Below are 13,237 nucleotides of genomic sequence, written 5' to 3' on the forward strand. Positions count from 1 at the left end.
GAAAATACATGAAGGTGATGCAAATGTTAGAAGATGTGACAGCAATGAAAAACCCATCAGCTGCTCTGAGTGTGGGGAAACGTTTAAAAAAAAGTGGGATCTGAAGATTCACAAGGTAGTCCACACAGGAGAGAAACTATTCTGCTGTGATGTTTGTGGGACATTTTTTTTGCAGAAGGCCAATCTGAGGCTTCACATGGTAGTTCACTCAGAAGAGAGACCCTTCACCTGTGATGTTTGTGGGAAAAGGTTTAAACTACAGAAAATCCTTAAAGCACACATGGTAGTCCACACAGAAGAGAAACTCTTCAGCTGTGATGTTTGTGGGAAAAGGTTTAAACTACAGAAAATCCTTAAAGCACACATGGTAGTCCACACAGGAGAGAGACCCTTCATCTGTGATGTTTGTGGGAAAAGGTTTAAACTACAGAAAATCCTTAAAGCACACATGGTAGTCCACACAGAAGAGAAACCCTTCAGCTGTGATATTTGTGGGAAAAAATTTAAACTAAGGCGAAACCTGAAATTTCACATGGAGGTCCATATAGAGGGGAAACCGTTTGGTTGTGACAAATGTTAAGAAGAGAAAGACCGAAGCAGGTGACTGCAGGATCTTTGCTGGTTGACCAAAAGTAAACTGTAACATGTTTGGTAATTTGTTTTTACTTTTGCTTTGTTGTTTTTTGTCCTCACTCATTTGTGTTTGAGTCAGTGACATATATACCAGAAAAAAAGGTTTTGTCAACGAATTTCAATAAAACGCATAAAAAATGTTGACTTTTGTTCTGCTAATTCATCTTTATAGAAACATGTGTTTTTGTTTTTTGTTTTTTTTATTTGCAATCAGAAATTATGTGACAATTTGTTGTATTATGCCTAAAATATGCTGTGATATGAAAATAATATAAACTGAAAATGGATTAAACCTGTAAGTTACTCACTTTATCAAAGTCATTTATCAGAACTAAACGGTGATCCATTGTAGTTTTGTGAAAATGAGCATTGAGCATTATTTTCTAAATCATCGCTCAAAGTGAGACCTATGCTGTCGGTCTATCAACATATTTTCTACTTATTGTGACATACTTTGCTATAAAGTTCTAACAATATTTGTCACTCTGTGATGCTGTTTTCTATGTATTCCATGAATGTTTTCAGATTTTATCTTTCATAACAGACTCTGGCTGGCAGAAATGAGATCCACAGGTCACAGTAAGGTCACAGGGATGCTCTGGTACCGAAGAGAGCTCATAAAAATATCACTTGAGCAGAAAACAGGAACAAAAGGAATAAAAAAAAAAAAAAATCTGCATCAGTGAAACATTAATTCATACGTGAGGACATCAAGTATATTGTGACACCCATGAATATGTGCTCACACTATACAGTTTAATTGTTTCAGTTTTGATGTGTTTATTGTGACAGCAGAGCCGTTTTTCAGTTAATTTTGGATATTTGAAGTCAATTCCTGGTTTTCGCAACAAGGGGGCATCACCTCTGTAGTCAGTCGGTTTGATGAGGCTGCTATTCAACTCTCACCATCAGTGCAACACATTGCCTGTTGCCTGTCTCATAATTTTTCCGTTCTTTGGAGAACAAATTTAATCTGTCTACAAACCTGAAGCCAGGGTCTGTTCCATGAACACGACATGCTGATGTTCACACAGTTGTGCTGTCCTTTTCCTCGACTTTGGTTTCAGAACCATGAAATATTGTTTGAGAGTTTGTGAGGTTGGATGCTGCACGCTGACTGGTTGTGTGTCCAGGATGCTTCAAGGACATCTTTCTGGTATTCTCTCCTCCGAACCTTTGGACGCAGCTTTGAGGAGACACAAAATGTGAGACATGTGGCATTAGTGCAGTGAAGCTAGCAGATGTATGTGGTGGTGTAGCCGAGCGGTCCAAGGTGCTGGATTCTCCAGTGGCCACCGTCACTTTGAGTCACCAAAGTGGAAAAGATTCTTCTTGACGACAGTGTTGTGCTTTGCCTACATCTGAGCTAAAGATACAAATAAAATAATCTAAATCGGCTTTTATTTTGAAATGCTTGTGTGTTGCGACAGCTCCTGTTCTTTCTGTAGCTCAAAGCGTTAAGGAGTTCAAACACAGCAAAACATATTAAATGATAAAAATAAAGATTTGAAGAAGGAATGAAAATAAAAGTGATGAACTGTGGATGGCAGCCTGCTGTTGAACTGACTGAACAACAATGCAGAAACCTTTAACTTGTTGTTTCTCCGTCTTGTACGTCACACAATCTAACTTTTCTGTTTTCTCATGAGAGACCGGCAGCTGGACACACACATCTGGATGGCCGAGTGGTCTAAGGTGCCAGACTCAAGGTTAACTCCTTCCTGTGCTAAAGGGCATTCTGGTCTCTGAATGCAGATGTGGGTTCAAATCCCATTCCTAACAAAGAAAGCACTTTGCTAAATTTGTGGTCCAAAGTGGATGAAACACTTTCTCATAATAAAGTGGTTCGGACTGAAAACACTAAAGCCTGTGGCTCCCTGTGGTAGGAATGGACAGCAGTTGTTGGACTAAAGATAACTCAGCTGTTACTGAATCATCTGTAGCTCAGTGGAGCATCAGAAAGGAGCAGCTGTTCTACTCCGAGTCTCTCCCAGATGTCTGAGCTCCTCAGAAACCCGTCTAACGTAGCTGAGTTAGATGCTTATCATGTCTATTGAATGTTGTTGAAGAACACATGCAAACAGAGAAAAGACAAGTGTAGAGTTCTTACCTGATCTCTGGGGAATATTTGCTACAGGTGCTGCAGGATGTGGGTCAAGGTGCTGGGTTGATGTTCCAGTATCAGGGGAGACATTGTTGATGGTGCAAAACCATACGGTGGATGTGTGGGCTGTGGGATGTAAAGGCCCCTGACTTTTGGACACACAACCAGTCAGCGTGACGCATCCACCCTCACAATATTTCATGCTGTGGTTGAAAGAGGAGGGAGAATATTGGAAATGTAGGTTAAAAAAAAGCCCAAGTTTGAATCTCACTCAGGTACCACCTCAGATGCTGAAACCCGGGATTGAACCAGGGACCTTTAGATCTTCAGTCTAACGCTCTCCTAACTGAGTTATTTCGGCTGGATGGCTCCATTTCTGCTGGATGTTCTGTGACAGTTCTGCTTGTTTTTGCCCATTAACACTGCTCTTTAACCCTCCTGTCATTTTCACCCCCCGCCCCCCCTTCCAAACCTTGGTTGGAATTTCAATTAAAACGATCACAAGTTTTAAATTGTTGTCTTCTTAGACGTTAGATGACTTCAATTACAGAATCTATTGATTCACTCCAATCAGAGACACTGATGAATTCTTTGTGTTTCTCTGTTCTGGTCCTGGTTGGAATTTGGGCAAAAAAGATGAGGAATGCCAATCCCTCTTTTCTTTGAATCAGCTTTTACCTGCAGAATCTGGACAAGAGGAACAGTGTTTTAGTGGTTGGTGCTGGTTGGTACAAATATACTAATATAATATATATATATTAGTAAATGGCGGAGAGAGAGATGACCTGCATAAAGAGACTGGAGCCTGAATACAGTTCCTTGGTCACCATATCACATACATCTTCACTGAAATAATGACAGCTGTGTCACCTGTGAGACAGCTCAAAGCTGTGTCCAAAGGTTTGGAGGAGTGAATGGCAGAAAGATGTCTTTGAAGCCATTTGGTCACACAACCAGTCAGCGTGCAGCATTCAACCTCACAATATTTCATGTGGTTGTGGTTGAAAGACGAGGCAGAATATTGGAAATGTATTGGAATTTGACTGTTTCATAATAAAGAAGTTAGGATTTAAAACTGTAAAGCCTGTGTGCTCCCTGTGGCTCCCTCAGATCCAGGACCTTTAAGTCATTGCACCTAATGGCTCGTTGGTCTAGGGGTATGATTCTCGCTTCGGGTGTGAGAGGTCCCGGGTTCAAATCCCGGACGAGCCCTTAGTGTTATATTGCCAATATCTTCCCAAAGTTTGTCTCCTGTGAAAAGCGGTCACCACATTTCAAACTGTACTAGCATGCATACAGAGGAATTAGCTCAAATGGTAGAGCGCTCGCTTAGCATGTGAGAGGTAGTGGGATCGATGCCCACATTCTCCACAAGACTTTAGGAACAGTTCAGAGAACAGAACATCAGGTCAGTATAAATCTAGCTATATGTCTGTTTTCTGTACAACTGCATAAAGAGGAATCTCTCCTGTGTCCCAAACACCGCAACAAGGAAGTGGCTGCAAAGACTCTTTGGAGGAGATCATGTGAGGTAAAAATGAGAGGTTAATGTGACTTCTGTTCTGTTTTCCCCTTTCAGTTAATTCACAAAAACAGCATTAATTCTTGGAGCCATGTTTTCTTCAGATCTAACTCGGATCACTCCAATCAGAGACACTGATGAAGTCTTTGTGCATAAGTGCTTCTCTTTTGGGTTGTCCTGGTTGGAATTTGACAAAACATTGCTAAATTGATTCATTGTGATCAGTTAAATTCACAACTTTGTCTTTCCCCTTTGTATTTCTCCAACTGAAGCACAGACTTGTGTTCTGAGAGCAGTAAGTGCTATTAGTTGGGGTAATGTTGGTGATTTCAGAAGTTTTCCTTCCTTTACCCATTTCCCATTAGATTCTTCTTAGAATCTAACTTAGACCACCTCAATCAGAAATGCTGATGAATTCTTCTCTTTGGGGTTGTCCTGGTTAGAGTTTCAACAAACTGATTCCCATTTTTAACAGATTTCTTCAGGATCACTCCAATCAGAGACACTGATGAATTCTTGTGCGTAAGTGCTTCTCTTTGGGGTTGTCCTGGTTGGAATTTGGACAAAAGTTATAACCAGTTTTAGTCCCATTGAAATTCAACCAACCAACCTCAACATTTACTTGAGTTTTGAATTTACTTGACGGTCAGCAATGCAAATGATCGATTTAAGGCGATCGTGAATGATTTCTAAATATCTTTGAAACCTGTTGACGGTGAACTCAGAGGTCGTTAAAGGGGCCTTTTCCCAAAGCTTAGCTTGCATGCTAGCATGTCAGAATGTGGGATCGATGCCCACATTCTCCACAAGACTTTAGCTCTCATTTCAAAGTAAAGCAGATTTAGATTATTTTGTATGTATCTTTAGCTCAGATGTAGGCAAAGTGCAGTGTGAGGATGAAGTAAACTGTAATCTCACTTTAAGCAACGTAGAACATTGTTTATTATTTGATCACTGCCTGAGCAGAGGATGGTTTCCATCATCCACCTCTGGGTTTTGGGCCCAGCACTCTTCCACTGCTCCACTCTCCTTACAGGTGATGTTACCAACCTGTGATCATGATGATGATGATTTGTTTACTTTGTGCGTCAAATCTTTAAGAAAAAAAAAAAAAATCCATCAATGACGGAGAATTCTCGGTTAATGCAAGCCCTGGTGGATTTGGCCATGTGGAATTTGTTTGGGCATGTTGTTGTTTTTCACAGATTTGAGTTTAAATGGAGGAGAGTTTAGCTTAAGCAAGTTTTGCAATTTAAAAATGAAGAAGTCTAAACTTATGAACTCCCTTCCTTCTCCTGCACTGTTGTTATGTTCTAATATGTCTCTGACTCCACCTTGAAGTTCATTGTCTGATAAATGTGCTATGCAACATGACAACGGGCTCGTCCGGGATTTGAACCCGGGCCCTCTCGCATCCGAAGTGAGAATAATACCCCTTGACCAACGAGCCTTGTACAGCAGGGGATTTATGGAATTTAAAATGTTCTGAGGGGGAGAACTTTTCAGTCATCAAAAAAAAAATCTCACACAGAGCATTGATCATACACTACAACATTTGGTGCCCACACGCTCCCTGGTGGTCTAGTGGCTAGGATTCGGCGCTCTCACCGCCGCGGCCCGGGTTCGATTCCCGGTCAGGGAAAACATTTTTACTGAAAAATACAGGTGATTGACCCCAGAACATAAATCTGTCATCATGCACCTGGGGGGTATTTCAGGGAGGACTTTCAACAAACTTTGAGTCTATCCCTAAACTCTGAGTTGACTTACTCTGAGATGAGAAACTCTAAGTCTCCAAATCTCCAGGAGTAAAATGATTCAATCACTGTCTCAATCTCAATTGACAATCTCTGTATTATATCAGAGGCCCTTTGCGGTACATATACTTATCTTTATTAGCATTTGTATCTGTACACACACGCACACAAGCACACACACCACGTTTTCCAGCCCTCATGGTTCTTGGGGAATCCATACATGTGGAAACCCTTCTCGGACTGATTGGAGCATCCAAACGCTGCACTCCTACATTAAAACAAACCACTTTACCATCAACCTCAGCTGCAGTATACACATTACACTTCCATTACCAGATCCTCTGTATATAGATGTTCTTCAGAGTGGTGCTGTGGCTTAGCTGGTCAAAGCGCCTGTCTTGTAAACAGGAGATCCTGAGTTCAAATCCCAGCAGTGCCTTGCGCATAATGTTAAATGTTATAGATATAACAGACACAGCTTTAGTTAATAATGAGAATTTAGTGGTTTCAACCTCAAATCCTTGAACACCGTCTGGTTGACATGTTTCGGTGATGTTGGACTTCTATGGACCATTTTTGCAGAATCAACAACTAATAACTCCACAACGAGACTGTGTGACGTCACTGGAGATCAAAGGCATTTCCTGCCTTTCATTGATGCCCCACGCGACACAGATGGATACATCACACTCTCACGTTCGCTTCAAATGAATGAGTGCATGCAGTTTCTGTAGTGTAGTGACCATCATGACTCTGAACAAAGTTTGTCTCCTGTTAAAAAAGGGCAATCACCACATTTCAACAGCAGGGTACAACTAAGACATACTAAAGCCAGCTGAACACCGACGAGGATGGGATTCAAACCCACGCGTGCAGAGCACAATGGATTAGCAGTCCATCACCTTCACCACTCGGCCACCTCGTCATGAACCCAAAGGTACATGTGATGACAATGAACCCTGGATCCTCAGATTAAAAGTCTGATGCTCTTCAATAAGATCTGACTTCATTTTCCAAGCTGCCCCCTCGTGGTCATTTGATACACTGCAGGTGGAAATCTCAGAACTTTTTAACCACCACAGCCGCTTTGACAGAAAGTGAATGTAGTGGTTAAAAATTACACAAAACTCCAGAGGACAAATTGAACATAGTGAGCTACATAGTGAGCAGAGTGGTGCATCATGTGGTGGTGCATCATGTCTCATGATGTCCCATCATGATGTCCCATCATGAGACATGAGTTTATCAGCAGCACTGATTAACAGGAAAACACAGAGAATGTTGTCTATCATATCTATAATACTGAGAGTTGAGCAGCAGAGTGCTGCAGTGGCACTTCTGTTGTTGGCTACAAGACATCCTGCAGTGCTTCTCTCTCAGTGGAGTTCCTGCTCATCACTTCCTTTATTACAGCTTTGTTCAGCAGAAGGAAATTTGGCGATTAACCGCTTTTCACGCTCGGAAAACTTTAGTCAGACTAATGACAGCCCGTCAGAAAGTTGTGTCCAAATGTTTGGATGTCAGGACAAAGCAAAGCCGTTTAATTGATTTGGTTTGTTTGTTTTAAACATATTCTTATTTGAGAGAATCAATCAATATATACAGTTTGGACAACAGTACGTCACAAATTCTTCATCATTCTTATCATTCTTATCATGTTTCGGAGAATCATCAAACATGACGAGTTGGCCGAGTGGTTCAGGCGCTGGACAACCAGTGGAGCCGCCCCCTGGTGGTTATTAGGAACGACTGGGACTGCTGCGTCCTTCAGAAGACTGTCTTTTTTACTTAATGAGAGATAAAAAGCTATTTAGGAAATGTCAAGGTGCCAAACAAACCAACAAACCCACACATCAAGGGGAGGTTTTTCACTCAGACAGCTGTTTGCCACTGTTGGTAGAGGGCGTTTCTCCTTTCTACTGTGTCCTGTTTCTCCAGCATTCTGGGGCTGAGGGGCTCACAGTGGGCAGAGTCTGCATCTCCAATTCTGATAAGAACAAGAATACATGTCCCATATGGTCTAGCGGTCAGGATTCCTGGTTTTCACCCAGGCGGCCCGGGTTGGACTCCCGGTATGGGAATGCTCTTTGATTACACAACACATGAACGAACAAACCTGGCATTAAGAGCATTTGTGTTATGATTTAATTCAATTTTGACTTGACTTAATGGAATAAATTAGCAAACGCTGTTGACGAGGACGTCTGAATTGACTATGCTCTACTCTACATTGCCATCATATTGGAGGTGGGTTTGTCGATGCAGTCAGCATTGGTGGTTCAGTGGTAGAATTCTCGCCTGGATAGTTTTCTACTCAAAGGACAGGGCACCTTCTTGTTGTGAGGAAGCACAGCTTTCAACCTTTGTGGAAGTGACACACAATTGTGAGGAGCACAAGCGTTGACTGACACAGACGTGGTTTTAGAGAAAAACTGCAGAGAAACTGGCAGCACTGATGCTTCGCTGCTTAAAGTGTCTGTCTTATAAACAGGACATCCTGCATTCAAACCCCAGCAGTGCTTCACTCTCAGTTGAGTTTGCAGTGCATTTGCAGTGATATTTTTTTTTACTGCATTTGCAGTGAACTTTTGCGCTGCTTTTGCCATGGCAGACGATCTGTGATGTCAGATGATCTATGATGTCAGAAGGTCTGTGATGTCAGATGATTAAAAAGACATTTTATACTGAATTGAACCCTTAATTCTTAATTCTTAATTCTGATTCATTTGGCTTTGTCTGTTATTTCTGCATTGTTGTTCAGTCAGATCAACAGCAGGCTGCCATCCACAGTTCATCACTTTGATTTTCATTCCTTCTTCAAATCTTTATTTTTATCATTTGATATGTTTTGCTGGGTTTCAACTTTTAGCTACAGAAAGAACAAGAGCAGTCGCTCCGCTAATAAAAGCAGATTTAGATTATTTTATTTGTATGTCGGTCCCCACTTCAGTAACTCAAAGTGATGGTAGCCACTGGTGGAACACTGTATTCATAAGAGCTTTAGATTTAAACACTTCAAGATTACACTGCAGAGTGCAAAGCTTGGCAGTGGTGGGATTCCAACCCACGCCTCTGAAGAGACTGGAGCCTAAATCCAGCGCCTTGGACCGCTCGGCCACACTACCACATGAGAATGGCAGAAAGATGTCCTTGAAACGTCCTGGACACGCAAACAATCAGCATGCAGCATCCCACCTCTCAAACTCTCAAGTCCAGCTTCTTTGTATCTTGTGTATCGTGTATAGTGATGGGATGGTTCTATATTCCCACAGAACATCCCTGGGAACCTGGACACACACCTTCTCCAAATCAAATCTTCCATGTGTCGACTAAAGTTCCAGTGAATAAGACAAAGCACTTCCCTGGGTGGGTTTGAACCACCATCCTTTCAGTGAACAGCTGCTTCAGTGAACACGCTGACCGATTGCCCCACAGAGACATGTTGTTGCAGCGTGCAACCACCCCAGATGGGACTTGAACCCACAAGTCACTATTAGGTTCAAGTCCCATCTGGGGTGGTTTGCAGCAGAGTGGTGTTGCGTGGTTATGGGCCCATAACCTAGAGGTTGATGAACAAAACCAATCCTCTGCTAAGCTAGCTGTTCGCGATCTATGGTTGGTTATATTTGAAAATTGTGTCATTACAACCGTAACAATGCTCCACTGCCGCTCCACCAATCAAATCAGATTTATTTGTATAGCACCAAATCACAACAAAGTGACATCAATCATCTTTACATAAAGAGCAGGTCTAGACAAAACTCTAAAATTATTTAGACACTCAACAGATCCCCCGATGAGCAAGCACTTGGTGCCAGTGGCAAGGAAAAACTTCCTTTAAGAGGCAGGCTCAGGGGGGGCGGCCATCTGCCTCGACCGGTTGGGTTGAGAGAGGGAGAGAGAGCTGACACTGTCCTATCAAAGCTTACATTAACTTTTCTGTTTCCTCACCAGAGACTGGCAGCTGGACACACGTGTCCAGCACCACACTCTAACCATTGCAGTTAGCTGTGTATGAGGCAGCTGAGCTGCAGACCGTTTGGTGTGTATCACCTGCCTGGTGAACACATGGCACCAGGATCCACCGTGGAAGAAGGCCAGCTGGCAGAGGCAGAGTTCTGCTGGGTAACTTTGGGTCTAGAAAATCACCCAACATGGGGCTCAAACCCACAACCTTGAGATTTAGACTCTCATGCTCTACCGACTGAACTAGCCAGGTTGCTACAGTTGTGTGTCACTTCCTCAACTGTTTGAAGTGATGTGTGAGTCTGAAGAGCTGCTGCCTTTGACACATCACCTGATGATGTCACGATACTCACAGAATGAAACTTTTCCTTTGAAGCTGCTTTGAAGAATTTCCAAAATCACATGTGATTCAGATGTAAACACAAAGGCTGCCCCACTGTCACCATTCAGAACAGCTGAGAAGATTATTGATACTCATACATGCTAATAACACCAAGGTCATGGGTTCAATCCCCGTACTGGCCAGCTACAAAGTCCTTGAAGTCATTCAGGAGTTCCTAACAGAAAAATGTTTTTGCTGACACAGTCACAAGGTTAACCCCTGTAGCAGCCACCTGGGTGAAAACAGCAGCTGGTGTTTGCTCATGATGACTCCATGCAGGGCTTTAATGGTTACTTTATGTGTGGGTGTTTTTGAATGTCAGATCTTTGTAGTGGGTACGAATCCTGCCTGTCCATGTTGGTCCTTCTTGAACATTCTCTAAATATCCTTGGAACCTGTTTAAGGTTAATTCAAAGTTTATCTGGATGGACTGTATCTGCTTTCAAAGCTGTTGTCAGAGCTTTCTGTTTTTTCTACACAACTCCAATACCAATTAGTCAGCAAAACATGATGAGCCAAGTCCACTGAGACAAATAACAAAGGATTTTCTTTAGCAAAAAATAAACTATCACATTAATAACTGTGTTAATCACTTTCAGTCTGTCTCTGAAACCACGTCTGTGTCGGTCAAGGCTTGTGCTCCTCACAGTTGTGTGTCTGAAGAGACTGACTGCCTGATTAGATCGCACACAGGCTCAAAACTTGCACTTCCTCACACATGTAGAATGGACAAACCAGGTTGTCTATATGTGAAGGGAGTTTCAGTGTAAGATTCAGGTTCCACCGAACCCTGCAGGTGTGCAATGAAAGGAATTGTAGTCTTTGAAAAGTGTTGACCAAAATACCTTTGTCCCCAAACACACCTCACAGCAGGAGAGGTGGAAGATAAGTGGTTTCTGTCAGAAGTGGGATTTCACAGCTACCAAAGTCGTGCGAACCAACTAGCAGACAATTGGTCACCTGCCAAGATAAAAATATATAATCACGCTGTGCACGTGCAAATGAAGATCATTATATGCATCATAATCATGGACCAGCAAAGATGGTGACAGATAGAACATCATGTTATGTCAGCACCACAAAAGTAGTACAAAGAAGGACCAAGATGTACAGAGGATCTGAAAATATTGCAAAGTAAGTGGCTGACCATCATCTAACCCTCCTACCAAAGTTTGTCTCCTGTGAAAAGCAGTCAATCAACAATATCCCTTCTCCTCAGCACAGCATGAGCCACAAAGCTACCATTGCTCTTGCTTCAGTTGCCAAGATACTGCAACTAACAACCAGACAGCAAACCTCACACAGCTCCATAGTGTAACAGTTAGTACCCTCATTGACTGAAAGGCAACATATGGGCTTGTCCGGGATTTAAACCCGGGACCTCTCGCACCCTAAGCGAGAATCATACCCCTAGACCAACGAGCCATGTGGACTGCTGAGTTCATGACAAAAAAGTGGGAGGAGTCTTTCATCCCTTTGATGTCATTAGAACTTTTGTGACATCACAGAATCAGCATCTCCTTTGATGGTTACTGATGGAACATTTGTGGCGTTTTTTTTTTTTTTTTTTCATTATTTACACACAGCACATTCATGTGACAGTTAATGTGACAGTTTATTATATGCTAAAGAAACCTTGGTAAGAGTCATGATGGTCAGCCACGTACGTTGGGGGTATTTTCAGATCCAAAATACATCCCTGTACATCAGAGTGGTGCTGCTACGGAGTGTTGCATTAGTGACCACCATCACTTCAAGGAACCCAAATGGGAAAGATCCTTATTGACAGCAACAGCTGCTGCTGTTGAAGCAGAGTTCAAAAACATGAAAAATGGGCTTTTCAAACATGAAAACCTCCCCATTCGTGCCAACCAATCTTTCCTTCATCGAGGGAAACATGAGGATTCGTTCTGCAAAACAAAAACGTTAAATGGATGATGTAGCTGATGCAACAACTGTCATAGGACCTGACCCTGACTCCACTACTTCCCAGAATGCTCATCCTGGTGAGGAGGCTGATGAAGCTCCAAACAGTCCTCCAATGGATGACAATGCTGTTGAAAACTGAAGAGGCTTTGTAGTTCCACCTGTCTCTGCCTGTCTTGTGGAAGACTGGGATTTCCTGAATGTTAGAAACTCAGTGCTGCTTGCAGTATAAAACACAGCTGCTCTACATGAAAAGTGATACAACAGTGGTCACCTCCTGTCTGTAGACTCATCACTCTGCTGGATAAGGCCGATGAAAACAAAGACCTCCTTCGAGCCGGAGTTGAACCAGCGACCTAAGGATCATGTTGGTTCAAACTGATGTTAAGATATTTGACTCTAGCAGTCATTGTTGGTCGATGTATGCTGGATAAGAGAAAGTAGATTAAACACAGCACGTCTCTCAGTGGGCTCCAAAAGACCACTGAGCCATCCTGACATGTCTGACAAAAAATTGACAAAAAACACAGACTGTTATGTGTATTTCCTTCTTCAAATCTTTATTTTGGTCATTTAATATGTTTTGATGCATTTCAACTCCTACAGTTGTGCACTTCTGCGAGACTCTGTGGCGCAATGGTAGCGCATCTGACTCCAGATCAGAAGGTTGCGTGTTCAACTCACGTCAGGGTCAGATCATCTGTTTGCACTTTTGGTAAACGCTCACAGACTCTGTGGTGCAGCAGGACGTGTTTTTCTGATGATCCATTTAATTTCTTCACATCACATTTCACATCACTATTTCCCATTATTTTAGATGGACACACATCACCATTTGATTTTATTTCAGTTTATTTTGAACAATATAAAAAAAAACAAAAACCCAAAAGTCAGCAAGTTTTATCAATGATATGGAGGGTGGAGGGTTTAGAAAGTAGTTAGAAAGT

The 13,237-nt window shown here is 42.2% G+C and overlaps 9 non-coding genes across 9 annotated transcripts; 5 read left to right on the top strand and 4 right to left on the bottom strand.

Moving 5' to 3' along the window:
- The first annotated feature begins 3,877 nt into the window (after nt 1–3,877).
- Nucleotides 3,878–3,949, top strand: trnap-cgg (transfer RNA proline (anticodon CGG)). The gene has a single exon. It is a non-coding gene; the product is annotated as a tRNA-Pro (tRNA).
- Nucleotides 3,950–5,637: 1,688 nt separating this feature from the next.
- Nucleotides 5,638–5,709, bottom strand: trnap-cgg (transfer RNA proline (anticodon CGG)). The gene has a single exon. It is a non-coding gene; the product is annotated as a tRNA-Pro (tRNA).
- Nucleotides 5,710–5,829: 120 nt separating this feature from the next.
- trnae-cuc (transfer RNA glutamic acid (anticodon CUC)) lies at nt 5,830–5,901 on the top strand. The gene has a single exon. It is a non-coding gene; the product is annotated as a tRNA-Glu (tRNA).
- Nucleotides 5,902–6,381: 480 nt separating this feature from the next.
- trnat-ugu (transfer RNA threonine (anticodon UGU)) lies at nt 6,382–6,455 on the top strand. Its single transcript has one exon. It is a non-coding gene; the product is annotated as a tRNA-Thr (tRNA).
- Nucleotides 6,456–6,859: 404 nt separating this feature from the next.
- trnas-gcu (transfer RNA serine (anticodon GCU)) lies at nt 6,860–6,941 on the bottom strand. Its single transcript has one exon. It is a non-coding gene; the product is annotated as a tRNA-Ser (tRNA).
- A 1,084-nt stretch (nt 6,942–8,025) lies between these two features.
- trnae-uuc (transfer RNA glutamic acid (anticodon UUC)) lies at nt 8,026–8,097 on the top strand. Its single transcript has one exon. It is a non-coding gene; the product is annotated as a tRNA-Glu (tRNA).
- Nucleotides 8,098–9,059: 962 nt separating this feature from the next.
- On the bottom strand, nt 9,060–9,141 carry trnal-uag (transfer RNA leucine (anticodon UAG)). The gene has a single exon. It is a non-coding gene; the product is annotated as a tRNA-Leu (tRNA).
- A 2,576-nt stretch (nt 9,142–11,717) lies between these two features.
- trnap-agg (transfer RNA proline (anticodon AGG)) lies at nt 11,718–11,789 on the bottom strand. The gene has a single exon. It is a non-coding gene; the product is annotated as a tRNA-Pro (tRNA).
- A 1,123-nt stretch (nt 11,790–12,912) lies between these two features.
- Nucleotides 12,913–12,984, top strand: trnaw-cca (transfer RNA tryptophan (anticodon CCA)). The gene has a single exon. It is a non-coding gene; the product is annotated as a tRNA-Trp (tRNA).
- Nucleotides 12,985–13,237: the final 253 nt, after the last annotated feature.

The sequence above is a fragment of the Echeneis naucrates genome, chromosome 2 (assembly GCF_900963305.1).
Source record: "Echeneis naucrates chromosome 2, fEcheNa1.1, whole genome shotgun sequence".
NCBI lineage: Eukaryota > Metazoa > Chordata > Actinopteri > Carangiformes > Echeneidae > Echeneis > Echeneis naucrates.